Genomic DNA, 14,667 nt, shown 5'->3' on the forward strand with positions numbered 1-14,667 from the left:
AGGACAAGGTGCTTTCTTTGATATCTCACATGTGGCATCAACATGATTAGGGTCATGGTATAGTTTCACAGACTCAGGTTTGCGACCAGTCCTTGACTCTCCAGTGATCCACAGAGAGATCTGAGGCTAACACACACTCTAGCACACACGCAGGTGTAGAAATATCTACTTTGGCAACACTCCATGTGAAAACAAACAAAAAAATTAAAGGATTACAACTGGCCACAAGTTTTTAATAGATGCCAAGGGTGTGAAATGGCTGCTAAGAGTTAAAAGTGATATTAGACTGCAATAATGGAAAAATAGATCATGGAAAATTAATGTTGTAACTATTAGTCGGATGATACGTTAGGCATCGCTTTGCCCATTGGCACACTGCGAAGTTATTCTGCATCCTGAAGGAGGTGGTTGGAATAAAGAGAACTTCAGAAGCTGTGAATATTGGGACTATCTGAAGAAAATACCAAGAGAGGACTTAGGATGATGAAACTCCTGTGGCAAGTGTATTGGGGGTTGTTGTGCAACAAGGGGATTCAGTGAACATTCTTATAGCCTATCATGGCCAAAATTGGGCCCGATGGGTGGAAATTCCAGGGCAATATTAAAAATAAGGAAAGAAAACTCTGATAGCAACTGGTTTCTAATGATGAAAATGGGTCCTAATGATGAAAAAGGAGCCAGTTCCTTATGAGTGGAAGAGGGGAGATAAAAGAAGCCACACGACTGGGTGATGTAGGGACTCTCGTTCTGGCTGGGCACTTGCATTGGATCATCCCCGATATCTTTCCAACTCTAAGACTCTATGATTCCATATGTTTGGCTTCTAGTCCTCCCACACCTCTCAGCTCGCTGGTTAGCACCTTAGTTACTACTTAGGCTTAAATTCCATTCAGCTTTTTAGCAGGGAAAACTATTTTGATTTTTTAAAAAAAATTCTTTGTTTTCACCCATAGATCTCCAGCTTCAAATGTGTCAGAAGTTAAAGAAGTTCTTTATTGTATGGTTTACACAAAGCTAACAGAGGACCACTCCCAAGTGATCCTTCATGTTTCTGCCTCCTTGATTCCAGTCAAGGACCAAGGCATTCAACTCTCTTCTTAGTAGTATGATAAAAATCAGCTTTAGATCAGTATTTATGATAATGATTATATGATTATGGAAAGGCCCTTCAAGAAGTAAACAGAAATTACCTGGGAACCTTGTTAAAAATCAGTTTTGATAAGGTAGGTCTGGGGTGGGGCCTGAGATTCTGTTTTTCTAACAAGCTCAGAGGTAGTGCTGATATTGCTGGTCTACAGACCACACTTGGAGTAGCAAGGATTTAGAATGCTTTGGCTACCTAACACCTGAAGGGAAAGGATTTCTTAAAAAGGCAATAAAAGCCATTCTATCAGAACACATTCAATGTTCTAATACCAAATCTACAAATCCAACAGGAAGAAGTCTAAAACCTTTATTCCTTTGCCTTGTTAAAATGGAACAGCCCTCCTTCTAAACCCAGCCCCTGCACTGGTACTTTGGGTTACAGATATAACCACCTGTTCAGGAACCTTGCTGTATCAGTTCATCTTACTCTCCTCTAACCCTCCCACCCAACCCTGTCTCTGCTAGCCAATTTCTACCTCTGTTTAATGGCACGCAAACTCTTCTATTTAAAACAAATGCAACAAAACAAAGCTTTTAATTTAGTCCATCTTCTCCTCCAGATGAGGCCATATTTCTCTCCACTTCTTCAAAGGCAAACTTTTCAGATGTATTGTGCATATTTATTATCTGTAGCCTCTATCATGTTGCTTCCCATTTTCTCCTCAAATCAATCCAACTAAGCTCCCCTGTTTGCCCTTCTACGGAAGTGCTTGTGCCAAAGTCATAAATAACCCTGAGTCACCTCGTTTTTTTGGACATTTGCCAGTGCCTGACCTTTCTGAATTACTTCACACAGTTGACCAATCACTTTGACTACAAATTCTCTTTTCCTATTGGTTTTCACTTTTCTCCAGTTGCTCTGGTCATTTCTTCTCATTCTCCTTTTCTAGAAAAAGATCTTCTATGCAACTCTTGCAGGTTAAAGGACTTGAGAGCCATCCTAGACTCTCTTCACTTCTCAAAGCTGCATTTGGCAAATGAGCTCATACATCCTAGATATTCTACAGGGTCCTTAAAATTCATTATTGCCAAGACTCAAGTCATCTTTTCCCTCAAAGTATGCTCTTTCTACAATATTCCCTTTGGTAGTATATAAGCCATTACTCATCTAGTTCCTTAAAGGGTGGACTTGGTATCATCATTTGCCTCATCCTCTCCACCCTGCACCTCTGTCTCCTCATCTCATTATTCACCATGTCCTGTTATTATAAATCTGTAATATTTTACCTCCTGCTACCATTCTGGTCCCAGCTATTACTACCTCTCACCTGGACCATTGTGAAATCCCCCGAAATGGCCTTCCTATGTCCACTCTTGCTTCTCTCTAATCCATCTTTCATGCAATGTAGCCAGAGTGATATTTTCAAATTTCATCATGTAACTTCCCTGCAGAAAGTTCAATAGCTTTCCATTTCCTCAGGATAGAGTCCCAGATCCTTTTCTGGCTTACAGTGTCTTTCAGCCACCTGATCCCTGATTTCCTCTATGGTATCTTCATACTCTAGCAAAACCAGCCCTCTTCAATGCCTCAAATATACCCCATCTCTCTCCTGCCTTAAGGTCATTGTACTTGCTCCCAGGATGCTGTCTATTTCCCCTTCCACTTCACAGTTCAACAACCCCTCATTGGACTATAAGTGCCATAAATGACAAAAGCTAGCACATACTTATTCTGTACCAGGTACCTGTGGTAGGTAGCGTCTAAAATGACCTCTAAATGATCTCTGTCCCCTGGGATTCATAGCATTAAATAATCTCTTAACTTTCAGCAACTTAATTCTAAACATAGAATACCTTAACATCGAGGGGATATGATTTCTATGACTAGATTACAAAAGATTCTGACTTCCACCTTAAGGGCAGACTTTCTCCCTTGCTGGCTTTAATGAAGCCCAGTGTCATACCCGAAATACTCAGGCAAGGAACAGCCATCTAGGAAATGAGGCCCTTAGTCCAACATTCCCCAAAGATGTGGGATCCTGCCAACCATCCCTGAGTGAACTTGCAAAGTGGATCCTTCCTCAGTTGAGCCTTCAGATGAGACATCAACCCTTGTGAACATCCTGGATAAGCACAGACAGGTGGGTAACACAATGTGCCATCCCTGGTCAAAGCCATTGGCATGGAGATCAAATGTTGTATGTTGACCAAAGCTCAAGAGAGTGCTTCAGTTAAAATTGACGAGGGTGAAACTACTAAGGACTAGCTTTGCCCCCCTGTCACCCTTTTTTCTGGCATCAGGGATCCCCAATGTGCACTAATGTTGTATTTTGAACATGTCAAAATCTGTCAGTTCGAATATATCATACATGGTGTTTGTCGCCTTGGCTGACATGAAGCTGTTCTGTGAGGTTTGCTTCTCAACTAATCAAACTGTGCAGTACTTTGTGAAGTACTTTGATTTCATGAATGAGAGACTCTAGTTAAGCTCTGCTTGGATCTCTGACCTACTGAAACTGTGAGACAATAAATGTATATTGTTTTAAGCTGCTAATTTAGGCAACAATAGGTAACTGATACAGTACACTTCATGTGCTTTTCCTTACAAACTAACATAGTCCTCACAATATTTTTATCAGATAGGATTCATGTTTTGTGGATAAGATGCATAAATCAATAGAACAGAATATAAAGCCCAGAAAGAAACCCATGATTATATGCTCAATTACTCTTCAACAAAGGAGGCAAGAATATACAATGGGAAAAAGGCAGTCTCTTCAACAAATGGTGTTGGGAAAATGGGACAGCCACATGGCAAAACGATGGAACTGGACCACTTTCTTACAGCATAAAAATAAACTCACAATGGATTAAAGATCTAAATGTGAGACCTAAAACCATAAAAATCTTAGTAGGAAACACAGGCAGCAATTTATCTGACATTGACTATGTCGACTTCCAGGTATGTATCCTGAGGCAAGGAAGATAAAAGCAAAAATAAACTATTGGGACTACATCAAAATTAAAAGCTTCTGCACAGCACAGGAAACATACAACAAAGCTAAAAGGCACTGAATGGGAGAAGATATTTGCAAATGATATATCCAATAAAGGGTTAGTATCCAAAATATATAAAGAACTGATATAGCTCAACACCCAAAAAACAAATAATCCCATTAAAAATGGGCAGAAGATATGAACAGGCATTTCTTCAAGGAAGACACATGAAAAGACGCTCAACATCACCCATCATCAGGGAAATGCAAATCAAAACCACACTGAGATATCACCTCATCCCTGTCAGAGTGGCTAAAATAAAAAACACAAGAAACAACAGGTGTTGGCAAAGATGTGGAGAAAAAGGAACCCTCGTGCACTGTTGGTGGGAGTGCAAACTGGTGCAGCCACTGTGGAATCAGTATGGAGGTTCCTCAAAAAATTAAAAATACAATAATCGTATGATCCAGCAATGTCACTATTGAGTATTTACCTAAAGAATACAAAAACACTAATTCAAAGGGATATATGTACCCCTATGTTTATTGCAGCATTATCTATAATAACCAAATTATGGAAGCAGCTCAAGTTTGCATTGATAGATAAATGGATAAAGAAGAGGTGGCATAGGTGTGTATATATATATATAATTATACACACACACACACACACAGTGGAATATTATTCAGCCATAAAAAGAATGAAATCCTTCCCCTTGCAAACAACATGGATTGATCTAGAGAGTATAATGCTAAGCAAAGGGGCGCCTGGGTGGCTCAGTCGTTAAACGTCTGCCTTTGGCTCAGGTCATGATCCCAGGGTCCTGGGATCGAGCCCCACATTGGGCTGCCTGCTTGGCGGGAAGCCTGCTTCTCCCTCTCCCACTCCCCCCGCTTGTGTTCCCTCTCTCGCTGTCTCTCTCTCTCTGTCAAAATAAATAAATAAAATCTTAAAAAAAAAATAATGCTAAGTGAAATAAACCAGTCAAGAGAAAGAAAAATACCAAATGATTTCATTCATGTGTGGAATTTAAGAAATTAAAAAAAAAAAAAAATGAGAGGGGGAAAACAAAGAGACAAACCAAAAAAACCCCAAAAAACCAAACCCAACAAAAAAACAAAAACCCAATCTCTTAACTATGGAGTACAAACAGATGATTATCAGTTGGGTGGGGGAATGGGTGAAATAGGTGAAGGGGATTAAGAATACACTTACCATGATGAGACTAAGTAATATATGGAATTGCTGAATCACTATACTGTACACCTGAAGCTAATACACTGTATGTTAACTATACTGGAATTAAAATGAAATTTAAAAAAATTATAAGTGTATTTCAGAGTGCAAATCAGTTAATATAAGCATTATATAAGTCACTAATGTAACTTCAAATTTTCTAGGAATTGCATTAGAAAATGGAAAAAGGGAACAGGTGAAATGAATTTTAATAATATATTTTACTGAACTCAATATATCTATAATATAGTTTCAACAGACAATTGATATAAAATGATGAGCTATTTTATATTCTAAGTAAGTACTAAGTCTTTAAAATCTGGTTTGTCTTTTATACTTTTGCTACATTTCAAGTGCTGAAATTTGGATTTGCCCTATTTCAAGTGCCCAGTAGTTAGTATTAGACACTGAGTATACGGACAATGCAGGTGTATGGTTAGTGCAGGTATAAAGAAAACTTGGAAGGAAGACACAGCCTCTGGGAGTCAACAGAGTATCTCTTGTCCTTATAATTACTCCTTCTGTTACAATCCCAGGACTTACTAGAAACTATTCAAAATAAAAACTGAACTTTAGGGACAGAAATTGTCTACAAATTTTTCTTTAAATGGAACCTGAAAAAATAAATCATGATGTATCATCTTAAACAGCAGCCTGAGAAGGGTGTGAGCACCTGCCTTGATGCTTCTAAAATTTAGGTTGCCTGAAATACGCAATTTCATTTCGGGCACAAGACAGGAACGTTTCAGAGAACAAAGCTGACAGTTTCTGTGTTCTAGAAGGCAAGGATGGAGAACGTGGCCCTTCCTTGGCAAAGGCTATTGTAACTCTTTGGTTGGCCAGAGAAAGACCAGGAGACAAATAGGCAATGGAAAGTGCCACGGACACTTTTTACTTCCGGCTGCTGGACATCTGAACCCCTTTTGGATGGTTGTGTATTTACCTTCCCACTGTATGAGGTTGGGTGGGAAGCAGTCTGTCTCCACCGTAGAAGCGAAAACGCCGGATGCTTTTGTCTGGCTTCTTGTGGCCTACGGCAGGGATGGGCATACGTCATGGGTTTGACTGATCAGCTGCCTGCACCCCGCATTAGAAATTGGGAGCTAGCGATGCACAGAAGCAGGGCAGAGAGGAAGCTGTTCCGGCCTTCTGGCCCGGAGGTGGCCCCGGTGAGCAGCATCGGTAACATCCGTTAGCAGCAGCAGCACGGGCCGCGGGGCCGGTGGCGGCCTCTGCATCCGTACCCGAGGTCTGGGGGCTGCCGGCGGTGGCTTCTACTGTTCTGTGCGGGCAGCCGTGGTGTCCGGGGCTCTTCGCTCTGGCTCCGGCTGCGGAGTCTTTATCTGTTCGCGTCCTTTTTCTGGCCTCGTTGGCGGTGCAGCGGTGAGTCTGTGAGCTGCACGGGAGCCTTGCCGTAGATTTCTTTCCTCGGTGAGTCCGCTGACAGGCTCAGGAGCTCAGCTCCTCTGTCTAATGAAATGAGGGGACCCGAGGGACAGAGATGGAGAGAGGGCAGCCTGGAAAACGGGGAAGCACGGAGATGGCGGGAGTCTTGAGGGAGAAGGGCGGAGTTACAAGATGGGAGCGCTCATCTGGGCGGGGGGAGCCAGTGAGGATGGAGCCATTTCTGATGGCAGGGTGGCCTAGGGACCTGTACCAACAAAGGTGCCTAACGATCCATGTTCAGCAGTTCGCATTTCTGCCCCGTAGATGCTCTCTATGGCACAAAAGTTTCAGTAAAGGCCGCTATATATAATTATTCTGGGTGGGTGTTTTCAGTGGAAATCAATGAGAAGTCACCCAGGTTGGTGCAGAACAAATATGACAGGAGAGCTATGGAGATGAACTATGAGGGACAGCTCAACAGAGCAGTAACTTGGAGTCAGAGGCTTGGAGATGTCAGCTGACATCAGGGTCACACCCGTATTAATCTATTTGTCTTTATAAGAAGGACTGGCTCAGGGATTGGTCACAGGGGACAACCAATAGTTTCTCATCTTTATTACGGGAGTAGTCATTTTTGAAAGAGGAGCTGTTAGTGACTCTCTAAAACAAATGGAAGGGCCAGAGCTAGGAGAGTCCATATGCCAAGAATTTTCAGATAGTGGACATAAAGCATCATCTTTTCAAGGTGACACAAAGGGGTCTAGTTCACTGTTTTAAACACATAGGTTTTAAGCAGGCAACAGTGACTAGGTAAGACCAGCACAGAGGTGTTCAAAGGTCCCATTAAAGTCTTACTTTTAAAAAGAAACATGAGGTCAGTCAATGAAGTAAAAACTTTCATGGAAACTGCAGCTAATTCGTGAATCTATTTCAACAGCACCTGCGGACGCCAATTGTGCATGGACTGTGCTTAGTATAGTTAAGAGGTTCTTGACGTAAGAGGACACTCACAAGCCACATGCTCTGTTATATTTTAAAGGTGGCAGGTACTGTTTTGGTATAAAGACACACTTGTAAAGGAGAAAACATATGCATTGCAAGCACTTCTAAAAGTCTGACAGTTTTCAACACACACAGCCCGCTTCTCCAGTGATTGTAAGCGTACGGTCACTGAGGGTTGCTTTTAGATAATGAATAATAAAAACAATCTACATATGAAAGCTGAGGACTGACACTCATTTGGTGTGGCACTATTACAGAGTCAACCCATCTAAAATGTAGAAGCCTCTTATTCAGGAACTTGCCTTCCTGGCCACAGTGTTCCCGTGGCCATGTTGAGTTAAAATGATATAACTTTCTTTATTAACAAGTGTTGAATGGCGTTTCCCTATCAATTACCTTCTTCTTGTAGACTCCTTCCCTGCTCTGTCCACCTCCCATCTCCTACCCACCTCCAGGCTGTGTTAGGTGACTCCTTCCATGTCCCTGTGACGCCATGGATATAGCTGTCTCTCGTGGCACTCACTTACCACATTGTAATAATGTGGTTTTCTCCTCCCTGACCTGGGACATCTTGGGGGACAAGGTCCTTGTGGTGTCTTTTTTTTTTTTAATCTCCATACCCAGTATGATGCCTGGTATCTGGTCAGCACTCGAGAAAGTCTGTCACTCTAGGAATGACCCATTTGCTTGCATTAATGACCCACTAACTCTGGAATTAAACAAGATTTAAACAAGATTAGACAAGATGCCAAAGATTAGTTTCTCATTAGTTGCATTGTCAAATTACCTTCAAAAGGTAATTAAAAGATGGAAAGTGCCTTTCACTCTGTGCCCTAGATGAGTGGTAACCCCACGCACTCCTTCTGCCCTGCTCTTCTTTTTCACCCACCCAGCTCTTCTGTTAAAATGCTTCTTCTCTGCCTCACCATGATCAAAAGCTCTATCATTATGCAAGATTTAAAGAAGCTGAAAGGAGAGATATGATGTCGTTTTGGTCAAGTTTCATCAGTCATTTTCATTCCTGTCCCCACCCCCGTTTTAAAGAAGACCAGCAATCATAAAATCTTGAAACCATAGTGGCTTGTGTTTATGCAAGTTGGGATCGATTATATGTTGTCTTAAAACAGCTTTAAATTATAAAAGCTATTTCTGAACAGAAGAATTTATTAAAATTATCTTCTGAAAGCTTGATGGCGATGCAATGACTCCATGCTATGTGGAAAATAGCTGGAAAGAATAAGATGATCGAAACCCAGACAATATAGATTCCTTATTCTTTCCCCATAGGAGGTCCCTTCACATTCTCACTCAATGCATTTTCATTCTCTTGTCACATATTTCAATCAAGTCGGTTCCTAGGCAGTCAAGAAGCCATGCAAAATAAGAGGTGGCCAGTTGATCGGGATGGAGGCCAACTGTTGAAAACATGGCACAGGAATTCCCAAATCCTCAGTTTTAGATCATTGAGGGTGAGGGCACTCATTTCTGAACATCACTGTGAGGACTTAAGACAATTGTCCTATGGACCAAATCTGGCCTGCCCAAGTGTTTTGTTTGGCCTTTACAGTGTTTTTATTTTTTTGTTTTATTGAGCTAATATTTTTGAATAGAGGGGTGTTCACAGAACAATATATTGTTCCATAGAACAATTTCCATAGAAAGGCGGTTTCATGAGCAATCATACAATCTGGCAGTACTGGGCCCGTGCATGTACATGGGGAGAGTAGCTGATGCTCCGTGGTGACTGCACCTGGGAGTGCCAGTTCCATTGCCCACATGTGGGTTGCCCGGTACCCAACCCGGCTGGTTTTCTCATTTCTACCTACCTAGTCACTGTAGGCAATTCCGTTTGCCACGAAGAGCTTCATATCATGGTCCATTTTCTAATTGTCAAACCGTTTACGTTTTTACAGTGACAGGGAATTCTCCACTGCACCAAGAAGATCTGCTTGCCTCCCGCTCGCCTAGAATTAGTTACTTTTATTTGTGTAAAACCCAAAGTATGTTCTGTAGAACATTCATTCCAAGGGTTGTTAAAATTGGTGTTACAGGGCGCCTGGATGGCTCCGTCAGTTAAGTGTCTGCTGTTCGGCTTAGGTCATGATCTCAGGGTCCTGGGAAAGGGCCAGGCCTCAAGGGCTCCCTGTTCAATGTTAAGTCTGCTTCTCCCTCTCCCTCTGCCCCTCCCCCCCACTCACGCTCATTCTCTCTCTCTCTCTCAAAGAATAAATAAAATCTTTAAAAAAATTGGTGTTACATAAAAGAAAAATTTCAGTAGTCAGGTAGTTATTCATTTATTAGCAAAGATAAATTACCACTTTTTTTTTTTAGTGAAGGACTTAGAGCCTTTAAAACACTATTGTGCATTATTGGTCTCTACCAGGCGGATAAACATGCAACCTTTCTTCATATATATTTGACCATAGAAACTATTTTCTTGGGACTACCCTTGGAAAATGCATATAGGGATTCTTAAGGATTTCTAAGTTTTATTATGTTGTCTTCTACTGTTTCTGAAAAGTCAGTCGGAAACAAGATACAGCAACTTGCTCCAGAACACAGAAACTGTGGCTGTGATGAAACTGAGTTGGAATCCCAGAATCCTGCCATCAGTAGGCAGCAGGATGCATATGGAGTGTGCACACTGATCACTAAGTTTGGGGATAAATAGACTTAGTTAAATCCACAGTACTGGGAGAGGACAGTGTGACCACCCTGATAAAGGAATACCGATGTTAATGTAGAATCAATGATAGCAAAAAACATAATAACAATAAAAATGGGAGGTGGTAAGGAGATTAAGGAGGTAATTAATGGGGGCTTAGCCTTATTTTCGTAAAAAGTGAAAGCACTTCTTCCTTTGATGTTCACATTTTACATAAGACTGTAATATATGTAATATATGTTATAAGCGTATTCATTACAAAAGCAAGCCATACAATGGTTATGGTCTCATTTTTACCTCCTGTCAAAATTAAGTCCTAGCGAAGGAGAAATTGAAGAGAACAAAACAAAATTTCCCACTATTATCATTAAATTATCATTATTAAAGACAGTCTCATTAGTAAGTCTCCTTTTGTACTCAGAATTTAATGTTAGCTAAAATATGGAGATTCATGTTTTGGGGCCATCTCAAAAGAATAATAGCATTGTCATCACCACTATTAGGTTAAGAGTGCAGTAGAAGAAAGGCAGAGAAAATTGGAAGCTCAAAAATTATTCATTCATTCTTTCAACAACAAATTGTTGCATCATGTCTTAGCCTGGATTTCCCTGAAAGCAGAGCCTGAGACAAGAGGTTTATTTGGGAAGTGATCCCAGGGAGGAGTGAGAGGCCAGGAGACTGAAAAAGGACAGAGGGGAAGACAGCAGCACAAGGATGCATTAAAAAGTTGGCTAGCACTGTGAGCTGCTAGGCCCCAACCCCCTGGACCTCTTGAGAAGCTTTCTGAAGTGGATCTCGTAACTGTCCCCACGGACCAAGAGTGGCCCCACAGTCATTAATGCCCTGGCCTCTGGCTTGTGTATTCTTGTGAGTCAAGTGGGTTCTCCCAGGATTCCACACCTTGGGCCAGAGAAGCACCAGGGCAGGAAGGGAGAGCTATGCGCTGTGGGCCCAGTGAGGTCCAACAGATTATACCTGCACCACGTAGGTGAATGCTTGCACAGAACTGGGGGCTGGGGTAGTGGCTGGAGTGGGAGGTGTGCTAGGTGGTGCTCCATACACACAGGCACTGAACTAGGCATTGGACTGGAGCCACAACAGTAAGCAAAAGAAGGCCTGGGCCCTCCCTCTGGGAGCATACAGACATAGATAGGTGATAGCAAATAGGAGCCCCGGGGCAGCTGCAGAACTGTTACGCTGGATACTCATGACTCCGGATGATTATGAACGAGCCGTCCAACCACTTGAGAATAGCTGCTGGACACTGTACAAGGCAGATGGCTGAATACATTGAAGAGCAAGAGATATAGGTCCCACCTCATGAATATGGGGAGGAAGGTCATCACAAAAAATAATATTCCCACCAGGGGCACCTGGGTGGCTCAGTCGGTTAAGCGTCTCAGGTCATGACCTCAGGGTCCTGGGATCCAGCCCTGAGTCAGTCTCCCTGCTCAGCGGGGAGCCTGCTTCTCCCTCTGCCTGCCACTCCATCTGCTCATGCTCTCTCCCTCTCTCTCTAATAAATAAATTAAATCTTCAAACATAATAATAATAATTCCCACCAAACACTGAACTACAACTGTAACAGCTGCTGTGAACGAGAGAAGTTCACCAGATTTCGAGAGGCATAACAGGGGTTCTGGTAAAGTCAGTTGAGTCAGGAAAGGCTGAATGCTTTCTTCATAGAAATGATATTTAATCAGAGACCTGAAGGATGATGTGCTATTAAATAAGCATTAATCGGCTATTATAGTTCAGATGCTTGGAATACCCTGTAAATGATTACCTTTTTTTTTTTTTTTTTTCTCAAATTGCTCACAGTCCAATTGTGGACACAAATGATGATTACAAGCTAACTAGAATTAAGTAAAATGGGAACAGGGAATCAGCCTGAGGAAGCTAGTGATGTTTTGGCACAGGAGATTAAGTTTGGCATGGTCTGGAAGGATTTGGAGGTATCTTCCAGGTGAATCAGATAAGGACTCCATTAGAGTGTGTTTCTCCAATGGATGCAGGAGATTGCAATGCAGTCTAGGAAATTCCTTAAAGAGAATTTCAAGTTTAGCTTTTACTTTTAGGATAATCTTTTTAAAGTTAGTTAAGCAAACCTGCATTATTTGTGTGACCCATCTTACCACTGGACACTGCTGTACAACTTCAGGGCCTACATTTTCAAATGTGTTTGTTATCACAGGGTATCAAGAAACAGTGTTTGAGTTATCTGTTGCCTTGCAGGAATTCAGGCCCGGTATGTCGAGAGAGATTCTAATTTTAAGATGAGAAAAAAAATATCACCTCTTCACATGCACTATTCTAGTATCTAAACGTTGGAAACTAATTTTTTTCATCATTGCCCATGGTAACAAAACAAAAACGACTCCTACTCGGCAGTGTCTTTGGGTGCGTCAGGGTCATTAACAAGACATCGTTATCCACCTAATGGCCATGTAGTTTCACCTCAGTCAGAAGGGCTTGAAGGAAATTTGCTTCTTGCAAATTCTTATGGAGAAAGTGCTTGGAGAGCCATGACATTTCCCTCTCTTCTTAGTCGGGGGTGGGGGGTGGGGAGAGATGTGCTTTGTCGCTTTGCCATCCAAGTGAGAAAGGCTTTGAGGGAGTCACTTGAGGAGCTTGATCTGTGTCCTCTGGAATTCAGTGGACTGGTGTCTGAACTCTGAGGATGACTGTTCAGGTTGTACACTGCACAACTATAGGGGGTGCCATCCACACAGATGACAATGTTTATAACCTGTACAAACGGTACTTGGAGACCCTGGGTGTCAAAGAGGCAAGCTCTTGTGGCTGGTACTGCAGTTATGTAATAACACAGGAAGCAAATTGCACTTTCACCAACATTGGGACAAGGAGGTGAGAGATTTTCTGGTTGGTTGTGTGGGTTCACGTGAGGGAGCTGGCCTGGACTCTTCTTAAGAAGGACCACCCAGGGGCGCCTGGGTGGCTCAGTCATTAAGCGTCTACTTTCAGCTCAGGTTATGATCCCAGGGTCCTGAGATCGAGCCCCACATCGGGCTCCCTGCTCAGTAGGAAGCCTGCTTCTCCCTCTCCCACTCCCCCCGCTTGTGTTCCCTCTCTCGCTGTGTCTCTCTCTGTCAAATAAATAAAATCTTTATAAATAAATAAATAAATAAATAAATAAAAAATAAAAAGAAGGACCACCCAAAACAAAGCCTTCTGAAGAGTTCCTCAAACCAGCAGCCTGAGGGTTGAGTGTTGGCAGTGAGAGTAGACAGGTAAAGAGTTACTGCTTTCATCATGCAGTTTTCAGTGGGGAGTCTCAAAGGGGAAAATATGTCATGAGAGAGTCGGGCCTGCACACCCAAGATCAATGAGCAGCAATGCCAGATTACAGAGGCACCATCCATGGAAGACTGTGCCCTCTGTCTAACCCTGCATGCCCTGGGCCCAACCCTGGAGGGGATGGAAAGGCAGCTAGTAAGCGGAGGCACTGAAGGAGGAAGGACATCAACCTGCCCTAATGGCCCCTGTGCTCCTGATGCCCAAGACCCCAAGTTTCTTGGCCTAAATCAAGCCTTAGGGAGGGGAAGAGAAAAAATTAGGAATTTTATGATTACACTAAACTGATTATTTTAATTACTAAAACAAGGCTTTCCTTAAGACCAAAGGTGACCTCAGGACATTTCACCCAGAGTGACTGAGAGAGCTGCCTGAGACTTGAGACAAGGACAGGGAAAGAATCAGGACACTTGGTGGGTACAAAGGACAGGCTGTGGCAGAGACAGTGTCTCTTTGGGCCCTGCTGAGTGCCAAGCCCTCCGGGACCAGACCCCCTGGGAAATCTTTCAGAGAGATGCCCATCCATACCGGAAACACTTTAACTTGAAACGTATAAATAAATACTCATCCCCAATCTTTTGACCTACAGCCAAGGCCTCTGTGTGAGCACAGGTGGATGGATCTTTCTTAAACTCACCCACAAAACATCAACTGTGAAATCGGTTTTGGCTTCCTTATATTGGACTGAAAATTTTACAAACTTTGCCAAGCAACCTGAATATAGCTATATGCATGTATATGATTTCTTTTGTCTTCTATGGTCATCTCACCCATACCCATTTTTAGAAACTTGCATTTATTGGGTCTTTTGAAAGCCTTCAGTTTAGTGTTTCATAGAGACAATTTTCTTTTTTGGACTCCTATTTCATCGGTTTACATAATATTTAATTAAAGTATGTAATTCAATAACAAGTGTTACTGGCATAAACAGGTTTGGGAACACACCCAGCTGCCTCTTGGTAAACACACAGTTAAACTTG

At 42.2% G+C, this 14,667-nt stretch overlaps 1 protein-coding gene and 1 long non-coding RNA gene across 3 annotated transcripts in view; one reads left to right on the top strand and one right to left on the bottom strand.

Annotated features, from left to right (window-relative positions):
• The window catches only part of KLHL31 (kelch like family member 31), a 61,080-nt gene that overhangs the window by 19,100 nt on the left and 27,313 nt on the right, over window positions 1-14,667 (bottom strand). The window contains exon 1 of one of the 2 annotated variants that reach the window (XM_031020293.2): window positions 6,263-6,357. The exons of the other annotated variant lie outside the window; for it this stretch is intronic. The gene's annotated coding sequence lies outside the window, so the exon portion shown is untranslated. Of the gene's footprint in view, window positions 1-6,262; window positions 6,358-14,667 lie in introns of those variants that run through there. 2 annotated transcript variants of the gene reach the window in all.
• Window positions 6,384-14,667, top strand: part of LOC115937709 (uncharacterized) — a 30,597-nt gene continuing 22,313 nt past the window's right edge. Inside the window, exon 1 of the long non-coding RNA XR_004072953.2 lies at window positions 6,384-6,750. This is a non-coding gene — a long non-coding RNA (uncharacterized LOC115937709). The remainder of the gene's footprint in view (window positions 6,751-14,667) is intronic.

The sequence above is a fragment of the Leptonychotes weddellii genome, chromosome 8 (genome assembly GCF_054177405.1).
Source record: "Leptonychotes weddellii isolate Sample4059 chromosome 8, ASM5417740v2, whole genome shotgun sequence".
Lineage (NCBI taxonomy): Eukaryota > Metazoa > Chordata > Mammalia > Carnivora > Phocidae > Leptonychotes > Leptonychotes weddellii.